At 45.0% G+C, this 16,523-nt stretch overlaps 1 protein-coding gene across 3 annotated transcripts in view; it reads left to right on the top strand.

The window, feature by feature from the left end:
• Positions 1 to 16,523, top strand: part of FAM110B (family with sequence similarity 110 member B) — a 139,007-nt gene that overhangs the window by 34,512 nt on the left and 87,972 nt on the right. The window lies entirely within an intron of this gene.

Below are 16,523 nucleotides of genomic sequence, written 5' to 3' on the forward strand. Positions count from 1 at the left end.
CATGTTAAAAACTATGTTATTAAATTCATGTGTACATCTGATAATCATAAAGTAATGGCAGCTCCTTATTTGTTGAGTGGAATTTGGGTGTCCTTCCCTGTTTTCCCACCATCTCCTCCTGTCCCTCCCCCCTCACCACCCCCGCCCACCACCACCCAATCCCTCCTGGTCTTCTCTCTCTGTCTCCTCCTTCCCTTCTCCTTCCTCTCCCTTCTTCACACACATTCACTCAACAAACGGGTGCATGGAGTCTGTCCTGTAGGGTCACTGGAAGGAATGGGGGGACAGCCTCTGAAAAGGACCTCCCCGCCAGCTCTGTGCCGGGTCTGAGTGAGAGGCAGTCCTTGCTTCTGGCTGTCCCCAGAGCGCTCCCTCGCCAACCACCCGGGCCTTGAAAGGTGTGCGCTTCCCCGGCTCTCTTTGAGGTTGCCTGGGTGTTGCTTACAGTGGCTTTTTCTGCAAACTCTCGGGCTGTTTGAGGCTCAGTCCCTCGTGGAGATGAAGAAAGTAGCATCAGTGGACTGTCAGCTGACAGATGAATTTGTAAGCACTCTCACTTGGTGTGAGACCTGGTATATTTTTTCCAATCACTAACAGAGCATGTGTCATGCAAAAAGTTTAAATGACCCTGATCCATAACATAGAATGTGACTGGTCTCTCCCAAAGTCCGGAGATAACACCTGCTAAATTTGGGTGCACACACTTTAATCGCTTTCCTCTCTGCATAGACTGATGTTGTTAGGGAACGTGCTTCGTCTGTAATAAGTGCCCTAATCCAACAGGGTAAGATTCTGTGGGAAAAGGTGGTTTCATAATTTCTGCTGATCACCAGGCCTTGTTTCTTCCTTGTGCGTGGTCCTTGCTAATGCAGATGGCAGGTTCTGTGAGCTGGGCACCATGGCTGCTCCCTTGCGCCTGTTCATTCTGGTGGCTTCTGCCCTCATTTAGCAGCCAAGCTGCTGTTTACCCCCTCCTCTTGCCTTGATAATGCATTAGTCATACCAGGATTCTGGGGAGAACCTGGACTCAGGTACTGCCAGCCAGGGTGAGCATCCTTGTCCCGGATGCTGGGTGGGAATGGCGAGCCCCTCCCTTGGCTGAAATCCTCGTTTGCGGTACACCCCCACCAGCCAGCCTGGCTCTGGAGACATCGTTGCATCTCTGTTTGGCGCCTCTGCCTGTCCTTAAGGAGCCAGCCGTCTCCCTCCTGCTGGGACTGCCCTCATCTGACTTTCTCCCTCCCTCCTAGAGGGCAGGGGCCTCATCTCGCTTCCGAGACACCCAGCTCCTGCCTCCTTCTTCAGCCTCAGTCGCCTTCTCAAATACCCTCTGACTCTGCCCCATCCCCACTTGATGCCCCCCTCAACTGAATATTCGAAAGCAACTGGCCACGATTCTGTAGCCCTTGGTCCACTGTTCTCCCAGGTGTCTGTCTGTCTGTCTCCATGCGTTGTCAGCAGCTGAGGGGGTCCCTGGCCTGTTCAGCTCAGTGACCAAGAGAGCCCGTTGTGGTCTGGCACCTGGTTGGCTGTAGGAAATAAGCGATTGATGAGTGTTGGGTGGACATCGGGCATTGTCCCTACCCAGGCTCTTTATCCTGGGATGTGGGCACTGCCGGTATCCCGTGGGATGCCGTGTACGCTGGTCAGATGCTCCGGGGACCGTGGAGCAGTGCCAGCTTTGAGGCAGGACGTATTTTCCTGACTGTGAGTTCTTCTAGGAAACTTGAGATGGTCCCCAGTTAGATTTATGAGTTGGCTTGTGGGTGGGTGGGCTCCAGCTCTGGGCAGCCCAGCCCTGGTTCCCTCCCATCTGCTGTTGGAGCTCTTCTCATAGGTGGGCAGAGCCAGAACTTCCTGGGGCTGGTGGCTTTGGTGACAGTGGGCTCTGGGTCAGCATCTGGACTCAGCCACGTGCGATGTGCATGATGTTGGAAAGCTGTTCACTTTCTGTGCCTCAGTTTCTTCACCTGTCACATCAGGATACAGGCAGTGCCCACATCATAGGCTCCTTGTGAGCATTGAAGGATTAGTTGCTGTGTAGGCTGGCACACGGGAGATGTTAATCCATGTTTGATCCATGTAGAACCCATGTTAGAGCTTCTGTTGTATTGTCTTCTGCAGAACAGAGGTGATAATACCTATTTCTTGTGGTTACTGTAAGCATTAAATGAGGTAGTGCCCATAAAATGGGGCCTCCTAGGTGCCTCGGTGGTAAAGAATCTGCCTGCTGAGCAGGAGATGCAGATTTGATCCCTGGGTCAGGAAGATCTCCTGGAGAAGGAAACGGCAACCCACTCCAGTATTCTTCCCTGGAGAATCACATGGACGGGAGAGCCTGCTGGGCCACAGTCCATGTGGTCGCAAAGAGTCGGACAAGACTGAGAGACTGAACAATTATGCTGGCTGTTTTTTTTTTTTAATTTACATAACTTAAAAAATTCAACTTGGTTACATGGTTGCGCATAAGTTATGATTCTACTTAAGCCAGTAAAAATAATACAGCTACTTAAAATTTGTAGCAGTGCCTTGGGAAAGTTTCTGCAAACCACAGAGAAGTTGAGTTGTGGCTCCAAACGGAGAGAGTGGGTTCATCCCCTGCAGAGGTGACCTTTGGTTTCAACTCTCATTGAGTTTCCTTCCTTATTTGCTTTTGGCATTGATCTGACCTGAGTACCACCTAAGAGCAAACCATTTAAGCAGGAATATGTTTCAATATTTAATGATATTCAGTTCTTCAAACCCTTTGCTGCCTAAGAATTTGTACTGAGTGACTTGTCTCTTTAGGATTCTGTAATATTCACTTAGATTTTCCTAGACTAGATTTCTCTGATTAATATCCAACCATACTTTTCCTTGGATTTCCCAGGTAGCACAGTGTTAAAGAATCTGCCTGCCAATACAGGAGCTGCAAGAGACTCAGGTTCGATCCCTGGGTCGGAAAGATCTCCTAGAGAAGGAAATGACAACACTCTATCCAGTATTCTTGTCTGGGAAGTCCCATGGACAGAGGAGGGCCACAGTCCATGGGCCACAGTCCATGGAGTGGCAAAGAGTCAGACAAGAATGAACACACACTCTTACTTGTTGTTGTTGTTTTTTTTACCTTGTTTTATTGTTTAGTTAAAGGAGAAAAACAGCCAATGGTAGGTTTTTGGGCTTTGAGGATTTTTTGAGATTGTTAAGTTAGTTGATAGACCTCCTATGTATTCATGGCATAAAGGTACAAGTATGTTAAAAAACATTTCTGGTTTGGTCTCTAATCCTAGACTCTGATTAATCTTCTTCAAAGCCTGTTATCTGCAGTAAATGATTCTAATTGGTACATATGTCAGTTTGTAAAAAAAACAAAACACAATACTTAGCACTTTTTCTGGTTTTTGTACACAAATGTGTAATTTGGCTTTCCTTCTCTAAAGGAAAATTTGTGTCTTTTATGGACTTAAAATGTTTCAAATTCAAGGTGCACACTTCAGTCATAAAGATGAAGTTCCATTTTAAGGAGTGCTGTTTACAGTCTTCTAAATTTTTTTTCCTAGCATCTCTTTTCAATGAGTACTGTCTGGGCTGTGTTGTCTGACTTGTTTTCTGAGTTAATTGGAGTTGGAAAGCAGACGTTTCTTTTTTCTCTTTCTCACTGTTGTTCAGGGCCACCAAGCCTTGTTATCTTTGTTTTTGTCCCCTGTGTCCACCCTGCAGTTTGCACGTCATTTCAGAGAACCTCTTCCTTCTTTAGTCTCTGCCTGAGCAGATAAGCATCACCAGAACGTGACGCAAGCAGTGATGCAGGCTGTAGGGGACCCAGTGAATTCTAGATTGTTCTGACCTAGTAAGTCACCCAATGTGTGTTTCTTAGTCATCAAAAGGTCCTTGTAGGAGGATAATTGTACCTATTGAAAAAGCGTGTCATTCTTCTCTCATGAGTAACTGCTGATGACGTGTAAATGTGTCCTAGCCTTTTCTCACTTAATTTTTTTTCCTTAAATTTATTTTTAATTGGAGGATAATTGAGGCACAATGTTGTTAGTTTCTGCTGTAGAGCAGCATGAATCAGCCTGAAGTTTACGTATGTCCCTCCCTCTGGGGCCTCCCTCCCACCCCTCCCCTCCCACTCCTCCAGGTCATCTCAGCTTTGAGCGGAGCTCCCTGTGCCACAGAGCAGCTTCCCACTTGCTGTCTGTCTTACATATGATAATATATATGTTTAAGTGCTACTCTCTGAATTCATCCTGCCTTCTCCTTCCCCCGCTGTGTCCACAAGTCCATTCTCTGTGTCTGCGTCTATACCTGCCCTGCAAATAGGTTCATCAGTACCATTTTTCCAGATTCCATATATATGCGTTAATATATGATATTTGTTTTTCTTTCTCTGACTTACTTCATTTTGTATAACAGGCTTCTGGGTTTATCCACCTCAGTTCAACTGACTCAACTTCATTCTTTTTTATGGCTGAATAATTTTCTATTGTGTATATGTACCACAGATTCTTTATCCATTCATCTGTCGATGGCCATCTAGGCTGCTTGCATGTCCTGGCTATTGTAAATAATGCTGCAGTGAATCTCAGTATTGCTCACCCTGGATCAGGAGCCACCATCACTCCCCGTCAATCCTAGGACATCATTGATGTCTGTGTTCTTGTCTTGGAACTGTGTTGTACTCTCCGTATGAAATCCTGAAATGTTTAAGATGGAGATGGTGCAAGTTTAATTCCTTATTTTACAGAGGTGAAAATTGAGACCTTTTGACAGTTACTTTCATTTAATACATTTATAAGAATTCAGCAAAGATATCCTTTTTCTATTATGAGAATATAGGTATTCTTCATGTAATGAAAACATTTACAGAAAGTACTAATAATTAGTGTATTAAATCATACTGAGAGACTTCCCCAGTGGTTGAGTAATTAAGACTTCACCTTCCAATGCAGGGGATGCAGGATCCATCCCTGATCAGGGAAGCTAAGATCCCACATGTCGAGTGGCCTAAAAACCAAAACATAAAATAGAAACAGTATTGTAAGAAACTCAATAAAGACTTAAAAAAAAATCATATTGAACGTGATCAGACTTTGGTACACTCCCCAGTAAAGGACAGCTGTGCTTCACCTGGGACTCTGGGAGCAGAACTGGTACCCAGGAGTGTCCTAAGTGGCCACGTGGTTGCATTTGCTCTTTAACAGTTCTCTTAACACATATGTCCTGGCATCCGTGGTACCATATGGGAAGGCAGGCCCCCTGCTCTTGAGAAGTGCACATATTACTGTCCCCAAAGCAAATTCATTTGTGTTCTGTGGCAATTTATTGACTGTCTCGCAAGCAAAAGCAGTTTGTTTTCCCCTGAGCATTTCATTTTACCAGTATCCAAAATAACACTCTTAAAGAGTGACTCATGTGCACACACTTAACAGACCAGACCAGGTGTTCCTGGGCTGTGGGTCCTCGAGGGTCTCTGCCAGATCAAGACCAGCATTTGGTAAGCTCAGTTTTAATGAGGCCATAAATGTCCACTTACAGCTTTTCCTTTCTCCATCATCCTTGTTTCAGCAACTTTGTCGGCATAGGGTTTATTAGTAAAATAAATTTTAGTGACAAAAAAGTGAAAGTCACTCAATTGTGTCTGACTCTTTGAGAACCCATGAACTATACAATCCATGGAGGCCAGAGTACTGGAGTAGGAAGCTGTTCCCTTCTCCAGGGGATCTTCCCAACCCAGAGATTGAACCCGGGTCTCCTGCATTGCAGGTGGATCCTCTACCAGCTGAGCCACCAGGGAAGCCCTTTAGTGACAAACGCACATGCTTTTGTTTTGTTTGTTTTGCTTTTAAAGAACGGTTTAGAAATGGGAAAATCTTTTTTCTAGGGCACAGCGTAATAATGTAACCACATGAAAAAAATACTAAGAGAAAATGGTCATTTTAGTAAAAAAAAAAACAGGACTACCCTTTTAATCTGAAACATGGCACTGTTTCCCACTCTTCTCCTTTTTTGTCCTTTCCCCCATACTCAGAACGTCCTGTCATGATTAAGGATTTCGGTGTTCCCAGCACTTCATTGATGGTGACATTTCAACCACATGTTTGCAAGTGTTCTTTCAGGATACGGTGCCTCCTCCTCCCCCATAGTGACTTGTCATTGTTCTTTTGCTTCTGCCTGTTTGGGGTCTGGGCGGGGCATGGTCCAAGGAAGTCCCAGCAGGTGTGCCATGAGCGCCAGGAAGGGGAGCTGAGGGCAGTACCCTGGGGGTGAAATTCACTCATCATGGTGGTCACCGGCTGTTACAAGCATGTGGCATCAGGGTTTTGGCGGAGGAAGGACAACACTGGCTGGTATGACCCGTCCGGTAAATGAGGACAATCCTAAACCAGTGTATACACCACCACCACCCCCACCCTGCCTCAGTTTCAGTTGTAGGACTCCACAGCCCTTTTGTGACTTGACCACATGGTGGACAGCTAGCTTCTGCAGGAGGCCAGGGAGCAGCACTAAAGATTAAACTTATTTCCTGGTACCTGGGTCTGTTTCGTGTGGAATAAGCAGAGGTCGGCTTGAGTCTTTGGCAGGATTTGGCCTCAGATAAGCTGTGTAAAGTCTCCAAGCCTTTTTTCCCTCACATTTGTCTTGAAGAGAGATTGCTTCTGATTTCTCTGTTCCATAAGACATCGTGTTTTTTTTAGTTTTAGATAAATGTTGAAAGTTTATTACAAATGTGTAAGAAATAGCTTCATGTAAATACAGCTCATTCCTAAGTTAATTTTTGTTGGAGTGTAACTGCTTTTCAGGGTTGTATCCATTTCTGCTGTACGGCAAAGCGAATCGGCTATAAAGACATCGTTTCTGATTGGACTCACAATCAGGCAGTGAGTAAGAACAGGTAATGCTATTAGACTGAAAATAATGTTATTCCTACTTTTCAGGTACTGTACTCTTTGCTTGATCCAGGATATTACACTAATTCCGTTTATGATGAAGACATTTGAGAATCATAGATGTTCATTGATTTAAAAATAGAACATCTGCATTTTTATTAAGCTGTTGAAAAACAGGGTTTGGGTGCTTTCCCCTGCTTTTCTAGCTCAATGCAACAGTGATGGGAATTGTGGGTGAGATGTTGATGTCACTCAGAGATGATGCCGTGTGACCCTTTTTGGGGTTTGGCTGCCTTTTACACAGACTGTCTTATACAGCATACCTGTTCGCTCCTGGCTCCTTCAGACTTTGGTTTACCTGGACTTCTTTATATACAGACTTAGGTTTTGCCCAGTGTAATCTCCCTGTATCATTTCATGTTTTAATTTATTTGTTTATTTTTGGCTGTGCTGGGTCTCCACTGCTATGCACAGGCTTTCTCTGTTTGCAGCGAGCCAGGGTTTCTCTTTGTTGTGGTGTGTGTGCTTCTCACTGAGCTGGTTTTTCTTGTTGCAGAGCACAGGCTCCAGGGTGTGAGGGCTTCGGTAGCTGTAGCTCCCGGGCTCTAGAACACAGGCTCAGCAGTTGTGGTGCATGGGCTTAGTTGCCCAGCATGATGTGGTATCTTCCCGGACCAGGGATTGAACTGTGTCCCCTGCATTGGCAGGCAGATTCTTAAGCACTGGACCATCAGGGAAACCCTCCCCATATCATTTCTTAAGAGAGCAGGGCTAGTTCAGTGATGTTCACATTTGGAACAGCTGGACTTTGTGTGCAAGGCCTGTGTGCAGTTCTCTGGGCAGGACCACACCTTTCTCCTGCATTAGATGGAGGTGCTGGGGAAGATCTGCTTTCCTGTGGATGTTGTTTTCCATTATCTCAGAGCTGTAATCTGCATCCAAATCAGTTATCAACTCTCCCTGGACCCTTGTTGGGAATTTGAAGTAGATAAAAAGCACCTGCTCGTTAACACGCCCGGCTCTTTTCTGATTTCTAGCTGTCCCACTTCACATTGTGGAAATAGCCTGGCTCCCTCGGGGCACTGGGCAGGGACACTGTTTGCACTGAAATGAGTGAGATGATTTTCCAAGGTGGGAGTGGAACACAGTGGGGATTGGTTGATATTTAAAGAACATGAATGAAAGCAGGAGGCCCCTCACCCGGGCGAGATGCCAGGGCTTTTTGACACTGATTCTCTTCTAAGATTTGAAGTCTTGTTGATGGCTGATTGTGTACACTGGGCTTGTTTGTCCACTGGGTGTTCCCCTCCCCAGGAGGAGAGGCAACTAGTCAACGTTAGCTCAGGTGGCCTGGTGAGGGATGCCCCATGTCATCATCAGAGCCCTGACATGCACAGGAATTTGCTTTTCAGACCCACGTATGACTTCACGTTGTGGGCTTTACCTTTTCAGAAAGTTGGTCTCAGCGGAACTCTTATAGATTTCATTTTCATTCTGGAATAAACTGCTGACGAATTCTAAAACCCACAGCAAGCTATTCAGTCTCTTTCAGCTTTGATTTTCTTACCAAAACAATAATATGATACAATATTGCACATCTGAATGGTTGAATAGTGGTTACATTGTCAGGCTCTGTTCTAGATATTTTACATGTATCACCTCATTTAATCTTCATCACATCTCTGGGCTGAGTTATCTCCGTTTTACACATGAGGAAACTGAGGCATAAAGAGGTGAAATAGCTTGTCCATGGTTAACGCAGCTAGGAAGTAGTGAAATAGGATTTGAACCCATTCAGACTGGCTCTAGAATTTCATTCTCAAAGACATGTGGCACCGTCTCTCCAAAAAAATAATATACTGCCTGATTCCTTTGTATTTTGGTTTGATTATGTGAACATACATGTGCCCTTTCCTGGGAGGCGTGTGGACCAATGAATATGATGACCCTTGGTCTGGTACTGACAAAGGTTTGGGGGGCTTGCTTGAAGTCTTGTCTGTGATACTTGGGGGTTACTTCCTGCAGCAGCGTGGGTGCACACAGAGACTTTCATGCGCTCAGAGACACCATGTGCGCTTACCAGAGTGAATGGCATGTGGTCCTGGGTACCACTCACATGGACCACCATGGTCATGACATCTCCCAGGGTGTACAGTACATCGCAGCCTGTCCCACTGGCTACCTAGCCCTTTGTAAACTGACTGATAGCCTTGTTTATAGAAATGCAGATGTAGACAACAGACTTGTGGATACAGGAGGGGGAAGAGAGGGTAGAATGAATTGAGACGGTAGCACTGATATATGTATACTACCATGTATAAAATAGATAGCTGGTAGGAAGCTGCTGTAAGCAGCTCGGTGCTCTGTAGTGATGTAGATGGATGGGATGGGAGGGCGGTGGGAGAGAGACTCTAGAGTGAGCAGATATGTGTATACCTATGGATGATTCACACTGTTATACAGCAGAGACTAACATAACATTGTCAAGCAATTATACTCTAAAAAAAAATCTTTCATGACCATACAGTGAATGAATATGCTGTACCTATGATAAGAGTTCATGCTTTATAAGCTCACCTGAGTACATCAAATCTCCCTTTCAGTTAAAAATGTATGAACGAAAAAAATCAATATTGTATGTAGCCAACTTCCACATGCTAAAACTCCTATATGAAAGCAACAGCTACTAGGAGAATAAAACTGCCGGAACTGCACCAGAAGGATCAAAGTAGGTCCCTGTGCTCATTTCTAAAGTAGATGGAGTCGGCCAGGCTGTGGATATTATACTTACAAAATAATCGGCTTAGTAATTTTGGAAATTATAGACCTCACGCAGTAGAGTCACAGAATAAAAGCCAGTTTAAAATATTTTGGCCGTTGGGTAGCTGCAGGCCAGCAAAACTCACTCACGCTTTGGAATTGGGGATTCATGGATACTCTTTAGGAAAGTGCTGGTTCTGGTTAAAATCTGGCAGCACTTGGAAATTCTCATAAAATAGGGACAAAAGACCGTGTGGATGAATTGAAACAAAGCCTGCAAAGTGCTTTATCAATTAAATATGTTCAGCATTAAATAGAATGGATAGCATGTACATTTGGACTGCAAGGAGATCAAACCAGTCAATCCTAAAGGAAATCAACCCTGAATATTCATTGGAAGGACTGATACTCAAGCTGAAGCTCCAGGACTTTGGCCACCTGATGAGAAGAGCCTACTCTTTAGAAAAGACCCTGATGCTGGGAAAGATCAAAGGCAGGAGAAGGGGGTGACAGAAGATGAAATTATTGGATGGCTTCACCGACTCAGTGGACATGAGTTTGAGCAGAGTCTGGGAGATAGTGAAGGACAGGGAAGCCTGGCATGCTGCAGTCCACAGGGTCACAAAGAATCAGACACGACTTAGCAATTTACTGATCAACAAGTTTGTATGTGATTTAGTTTTAGGAAATAATGAGTTAACGGCTAAAATAAAAAGCTTTTTTTGTTAAAGGGGAGCTTTAATTCATTGAAAGTCTGAGTTTAATAGTCTGTTGAAGAGTTGCTTTAAAAATTAGTGAAGTGACATTAATCGCCATCTGACAGTAAGTGGGTGAGTACAGGTCTGTGTGCAGTGGGCTGACTGTTGCCATGTTTATTCCAGGAGGAAGCCTGTCACTGTGTCTACCACATGTGTGGTTCAGGGCACTAGAACTGCGTTCTCTCTTTCTTTTTAATGTGTTCTTTTCCCATATGTTGGTGGTAATTTTTTTTATTGACAATTAGTTGATTTGGGGCTTCCCAGATAGCGCTAGGAGTAAAGAACCCACTTGCCAATGCAGGAGATGTCAGAGACTCTGGTTCGATCCCTGGGTCAGGAAGATCCCCTGGAGGAGGGCACAGAAACCCACTCCAGTATTCTTGCCTGGAGAATTCCATGGACAGAGGAGCCTGGTGGGCTACAGTCCGTGGGGTCACAAAGAGTCGGACACGACTGAAGTGGCTTAGCACACGCACACATATAGTTGATTTAAATGTTGTGTCAGTTTCTGCTATATACAAAGTGATTCAGTTATACATATGTATACATTCTTGTTCATATTCTTTTCCACTGTGGTTTATCACAGGATGTTGAACCGAGTTCCCTGTGCCCCACAGGAGGACCTTGTTGTTTGTCCATGGAATTGTGTTCTCTCTGCCACTCTGAGCGACCCTGGGTGTCTCACATCCTCTTGGCTGCAGTGTGTCCCCATCTCTGATGACGTGATCATACTCTCCCTGGCTGTTGCATCGCTCTTCATTTAGAAAGTTGACAGGTAGAGCTGGGAGGTAGTAAGTTCCAGGCGGGCGGGGAGTTCTGTGTGTTTGTGATAGCTCTGTGCCCAGGGTTTGGAGTAGTGCCCGACCCCCAGTGGGTGTTCCATTGAATGGACTGACCTGCTTGCTCCCCTGCCCGGGTGCCCTCTATGCTCAGAAGACCTGGGTCTCTCATGTTTCCATGAAGGGCTGTATTTCATGTGAGGCCTTGTAATGCAATTCCAGCTGCATCTATTGATTACGGTTCACTGGCCACCTGTGCAAACAATTGCAGTAGTGGAACACACAAACCAAGGGTTCTTTTCATCTTATTTAAAAGGAATTATATTAAGATTGTCATACCAGGGACTTCCCTGGTGGTCTAGCAGTCAAGACTCCATGCTCCCACATTGACATATACACTAGCATGTGTGAAATAGATAGCTAGTGGAAAGCTGCTCTATAGCACAGGGAGTTCAGCCTGGTGCTCTGTGATGACCTAGAGGGATGAGATGGGGGGTTGGAGGAAGGCTCAAAAGGGAGGGGATATATGTGTACATATAGATGATTCACATATTTGTATAGCAGAAACTAGCATAACATTATAAAGCAATTATACTCCAATTAAAAAAAAACAGACTCTGTGCTTCCAATGCAGGGGGCATGAATTCTATCCTTCACTAGGCATGATGACCAAATTTAGCATTATCAGCTGAACTATAGCTGGATTTTCATATTTTCTGCAATGGAATTGTCAGAACCAGTCCCTACTGTATATAAATACACAACAGCAGGTAAAGCATCCACTTGCAATACCTGAGACCTGGGTTCGATCCCTGGGTTGGGAAGATACCCTAGAGAAGGGAAGGGCTACCCACTCCAGTATGCTGGCCTGGAGGATTCCATGGACAGAAGAGCCTGGCAGGCTACAGTTCATGGGGTCACAAAGAATCGGACATGACTGAGCGACTTTTCACTTCACTTCACAGACTTTAAAATATTAGTAATTCAGTCTTCTAGATTCTCAGAAGTGATTTGCTCTTCTGTGGCAGTTCTGGAGTGCCCACTTCATAGATGAGAAAACTGAAGCACAGTTTGTAGGAGGCCAGGCATTAACTGTCAGATATAACCTACAGCCTCATCATCCCATGTATTGTGTTCTTCCTGTTATACTGTATATATCAGAAAACTCTCACTAAATGCAAGCTGCCCTTTAAGAAATCAGAAAGCCAGGATGTCTTAGTACCACTTCTACATATATCATTTCTTCCCTTTTGGTTCATCTTTAGGAACCCCATAGATTAAGGATTTGAAGAAGGAAATCTTTGTGTACATTTTGCCATTTCTTAGTCTTCAGCCTGTATTACCTGCTCACTTTCACTTAAAAAAAAAACAACAACTAATTTCTTTATTTATTTTATTGCATTGGGTCTTAGTTGCCCCATGGCTTGTGGGATCTTAGAAACCAGGATTGAACTCATGTTCCTTGCTTTGGAAGATGGATTCTTAACCACTGGACCACCAGGGAAGTCCCCACATCCACTTTTGTAGAAGAGGGATTGATGCCAAGTCAGGCGAGCATTAGTGGTGAGTTTTAAGCTCTCAGTCCCTGTGCCTATGCTCAGCTGTGCCGTTCCACCTGAGGATGGCTGTGGGCCACCGTTTCCTGGGTTGATCATGGTCCAGTTGAACACACATTGCCAGGTGACTTTATACGTGACAGGGAGAATCATATGTTGGGTCTTAGGTCTCACAGCTTGAACCAAGGAGCCTATTCAGATTTCTAGAGCTGTTGACGACAGCCATCATATCAACATATTTTCAAAGCAAAAGAAAGTTGGAAATTACGAAGAGAAAATACTGGTGATGCAGGGAGCAGTTTCAGACAATCCTGAAATAGGGTTCCATGCATGAACTTGATTAGGTGGCAGATGGAGACTCGATAGATGTCCCCTCCTATGAAACTGAGCAAGAAGAGTGAGCTACTTTACATTTGAGGGGAGCAGATACGTAAACATTCTGTAGGAGTCCAGGTGGTGACATCGCTCTTATGTCACTCTGTAGAGAAGAGGTCAGTGTTAATGACCTGAGTGCTGTCATCATGGTTTCTGTATTCTGTGTTTGGGTAGGTTGCTTATAGTGAGGTGTGAGGACCAGGGAGTGTATTCATAGGCTATAACCCTATGTGGCTGGATCTGGAGGCTACTGTTTTCCCCTCTCCCCATCACCTAGCCTTGTGCTTGGAGGCTGCAGAACCTGGGATGTGGTTAACCAGAGAGAGACCTCATGGGATTGTAGTTATTATCCTCTTTTGCTTTCTCTCTCTTCTTTCAAAACTAACATTAATCAAGCAAGATGCTTAGTAAGGATTTGAAGAGGTTGTTTCCAATCAAACAGTAATGGAGGAAGTCTGTCTCTGTAAGGTTTATACTTGTTTTGCTGAATGACTGCTCTCTTGTAAAACTTGAGAGACTATTAATGTGTGTAATGAATATTGAGATTTTAGTTTCTTTAAAAATAGGTTCTTCACGTAGGAGGTTAGTGTGCTAGGCAACCGATTTGAGAATTTTGAACAAAAATCGTTTTAATGTCAAAGGGAGACTTAAAGTTCAGTTTCTTTCTTTAACCTCTCTTTCAACTTCTCCTGAACAGTTATTAGCATAAAAGCTTAATGGATTCACATTCCTTGGATTACATCTGCACTGTTGAAATTCAGTGTTGATTCTAAACACTTGCCTAATAATCCTTCAAGCCAGCCTGAGGCTCTCCAGTGCTTGAACCTAGTTCATTATCACAGAGTCAATCAGCAGTGAATTGTTTAATAAACAATATTTTGCAGTAGTTTTTCTCTAACTTAGTCTCTTTCAGAAGCACCTGCAGTTCTTTTCAGGAAAATTTTCTGTTCATAGTTTGAGGATAAAAATAGAAGCCTTGAGTGTTCCTTTAGTGCAGGTTTGGTGGGGAAGACTTTGGTGGTGCTGAATATATATATATTTTTTATTTTAAAGGGGATGTTGACATTGATTGACATAAGATTCAGTATTAATTTCACTCTTCTCGCCTTCTGAGCCCTGATGCCCTGACAGTTTCCCCTTTAGGACCCATCCTGTCTGTGGTCATCCTCCTCCTTTCTCCCCTTCCTGCTTCCCCAGCTCTGCTTCGGTTTTGTCTTCTCTGTCTCTGCTCTTGATTTGATATATAAATCAGGGACATGCTTGGTTCATTCTTTTTCCCCTGCCCTCAGGACCTCGTGACTGCTTTTCAGTCCTCCCAGGTCAGTCTCTCATCTTCTCCCTGCCCGCTCTGTCCATCCACGTCCTGTGACCTAAGTGTGCCCTCCCCCAGGGTTCAGGCTTGGTCACTGGGTCACCTACACCCAGAACATCACACCCACACTTGTGCTTCCCCATTGATGATTCAACCTTTACACCACTCGCTAGACCCATATCATCAACATTCCACTCCAGGCTCAAGTTTACGATGTCATGAATGACTCCCGATCTCCTGTTATGCCAGCATCCTCTTCTGACTGTTCTCCTAGTACCACTGAGCCTCCATTACCAAGGAAGCATCTTCGGAGAACCTCAGAGTATCCTCTCATTAAGTAATTTTGTTCTTTCTGTGTTACCTGTTCCAGCGTTAGTCGCTCAGTTGTGTCCAACTCTTTGTGACCCCATGGACTGTAGCCCACCAGGCTCCTCTGTCTGTGGGATTCTCCAGGCAAGAATACTGGAGTGAGTAGCCATGCCCTTCTCCAGGGGTCTTCCTGATGCAAGGATCAAACCCAGGTCTCTCGCATTGCAGGTGGATTCTTTACCATCTGAGCCATGCCCCAGGTACTACCTGTTGCAAGATAACAGATATTGCTGAAGCCTCCTCTGACCAGTCTCTCTGCTGCCTATCTGCTCCCTTTTCAGTCTTCCTTCAGTGTTGCCTGTGGGTGGATCTCAATGAAATTAGTATCTCTTCTCACCTTCATTCTTGAAAGCCTCGTCCTAACTCCCCTGGACCGTGGGGGTAAAAGTTATGGATGCAGGAGGCTAGCCACTCAGCTGCAGCCACATTGAGTTCAGATTTACATCCCAGCCATTCCTGCTGTCCTCCCTGGAACCCCTCCCAGCTGTACTGGTCTACTTGTGATCTGGAAGGCTTTTTGCAAACCCTGCTCTTTTCCTTTGCTTGAAATCCCCTGCCCCCTTTCCTCACTCAGCCAAGGAATGATAATATGTGCCCTCTATTAAGCACTATGTGCCTTGTAAAATGCTGATCATCACAGCCCACCGTCTTCACGTAATCCTCACAACCACCCTATCGTGCTGGCCCCATTCTGTTATTCTTTCTAGATTGTTCTCCTGGCTCCTGCTTCAAAAGGTTCTGATAAGAATTATATGAGATGTTCCTGAGGAGCACTTAGTGCAGTGCTGGGGCTGAGGTGCCCTTCATACAAGCTATCACTGTCCCTTTCATTGGCCCCCTCAGCAGATGGGATACCGAGATTCAATGTCCATGGCGAGGCTGTGGGTCTGTGTGACCAAGGCTGCAGATTCCCCAAAGCTGTGCCAGGATCTCCCCCAAGCCTGGCTCTGAGCTCCTTAAGTAGATCTCACCAGCACTAGCTGCTCACCTTTAGGCTTTTGTTTTTACTCAAGAATAAATTTGTTTGTTCAGTTGCTGAGGCATGTCCAATTCTTTGCGACCCCATGGACTGCAGCACACCAGGCTTCTCTGTCCTTCACCATCTCCTGGAGTTTGCACAGACTTGTGCCCATTGAGTCACTGATGTTATCCAACCATCTCATCTTCTGCTGCCCCCTTCTTCTTCTGAATCAGGGCCTTTTCCGATGAGTCAGCTCTTTGCATCAGGTGGCCAAAGTATTGGAGCTTCAGCTTCAGCATCAGTCCTTCCAGTGAATATTCAGAGTTGATTTCCTTTAAGATTGACTGGTTTGACCTTCTTGCTGTCCAAGGAACTCTCAAGAATCTTCTCTAGCACCACAGTTGGAAAGCATCAGTTCGTTGGCGCTCAGCCTTCTTTATGGTCCAGCTCTCACATCCATCCATGGCTACTGGAAAAACTAGCTCATTAGCCACTGAGTTAAAGAAACCAAAATTCAATATTCATAATCCAAGAGGCCTTGTCCCACCCCCAGTACAACTTTATGCAGCAGAGTTCCGGGGGACCATGTGGTGGGTGGGCTGATTGCCTTTTGGGCTGGAGCCCATCAGCAGAAATCCTCTGTTCCAGGTATTCCCCTCCTGGTCCTCTTGTCTTCATGTATCATTGCTTTTTAAAGTCTTGCACATTTATTAACCAGCTCTCCGCAACCAATGTATAAATGCCTCGATGGCTGGGGTCACGATTTGTCAGTTTCGCTGCATCC

The sequence above is a fragment of the Cervus canadensis genome, chromosome 12 (genome assembly GCF_019320065.1).
Source record: "Cervus canadensis isolate Bull #8, Minnesota chromosome 12, ASM1932006v1, whole genome shotgun sequence".
NCBI lineage: Eukaryota > Metazoa > Chordata > Mammalia > Artiodactyla > Cervidae > Cervus > Cervus canadensis.